Source organism: Fopius arisanus, unplaced genomic scaffold, assembly GCF_000806365.1.
Source record: "Fopius arisanus strain USDA-PBARC FA_bdor unplaced genomic scaffold, ASM80636v1 scaffold00006, whole genome shotgun sequence".
NCBI classification, from domain to species: Eukaryota; Metazoa; Arthropoda; class Insecta; order Hymenoptera; family Braconidae; genus Fopius; species Fopius arisanus.
In genome coordinates, this window is record NW_011887745.1 from 1,498,994 (window position 1) to 1,500,192 (window position 1,199).

Below are 1,199 nucleotides of genomic sequence, written 5' to 3' on the forward strand. Positions count from 1 at the left end.
AATTAATTAACGAACAATTAGATCTTCAAAGATCACTCAAGATTATTCATTACCCACAAATGATTTGCTAACGATTAGGAAGGAAGGTCAATTTGAGTTTACAAATAAAAATGAGGAAAGTGAGGTAATAACTTTCGGTGATTATTTTGATTAACTAATAAAAAATCAAAGAAGGACCTACAAACATTTTTATGCCTATTACAATGCTATACAATGGTCCTACTATGCTCCTAAATAAAATAAATATAAATTTGCAATTACGTGGTGCTAATTACCTGGGCCGCCGAGTTATTGACATGAGACATAATAAAACGAGTACTCCACCTAGCGGGAGCGAAAAAATGAGTTATTATGTTGACATAAAACGCACAAAATTCTTCGCCAGTATAACAATTTGAACTTTTTTAAAACTCTAAAAGTTTTTCATCGGTGTAATTAAAAGATTCTGAAATGCAGGAAATTTTTTCGAGTGTTAATTAATTTGAATATATGGTACAAATAAATAATCATGATTATATACCTCTCAATTCTATTTTGCTCAATTCTTCTTTCGATATTACTATAAGCCACCGGGAAACGAAAATTTGGACCAGTGAACGTAGGAACTATAAATCTGTAATCGGAAAAAAAACATAGGGGAGGTTGGGGTAAAACGGAGATCTCTTTATTTAAACTGATGCAGGTGCAATTAGCACTATTGAATGTCTTTATCGGAATACTATTGAATGACTATTTCAATGGACAAACGTCATATAATTTTTATCAGAGTTAATGTTAAATGGATGGCTCTGAAAAACATCATTCGCTTATATTGTTTAATAATGTACTAAATTCTGAATAAAAAATACTGTTGAAGCACGCTCAAATCCAATTTTAGGGACTTCGGGTAAAATCAAGATAAATATTTAATAGATTCACACTAAATAATTACTAATTTACAATGAATTCAATCCTATTTGATTATGAAAGATAATTTCAAAAATAAGACTGATGTTTAAGTAGTGTTTTCACATCAGGTACTAATTTCGTGGTCCGACAAACATTCATTTTTCATACACAATAATAAAATTAATAATAAATAAATAAATTTTTACTCACACTTGTCCTTAATTTCAATGTTTGTTAAATTTTAACACTGCACAATCTTGTGATAGTTTTTCATAATTAATTGAAATCAACATGACACCTACAGCAGAAAT

The 1,199-nt window shown here is 29.2% G+C and overlaps 1 long non-coding RNA gene across 2 annotated transcripts; it reads right to left on the reverse strand.

The window, feature by feature from the left end:
• Positions 1-114: 114 nt before the first annotated feature.
• Positions 115-1,193, reverse strand: LOC105273738 (uncharacterized). 2 transcript variants are annotated; one of them, XR_892933.1, is made up of 3 exons: positions 1,099-1,193; positions 521-613; positions 115-324 (listed from the first exon to the last, which is right to left on the reverse strand). It is a non-coding gene; the product is annotated as an uncharacterized lncRNA (long non-coding RNA). The 2 variants fall into 2 exon arrangements; XR_892932.1 differs by lacking the exon at positions 115-324 and adding an exon at positions 333-445.
• Between the last annotated feature and the right edge of the window lie 6 nt (positions 1,194-1,199).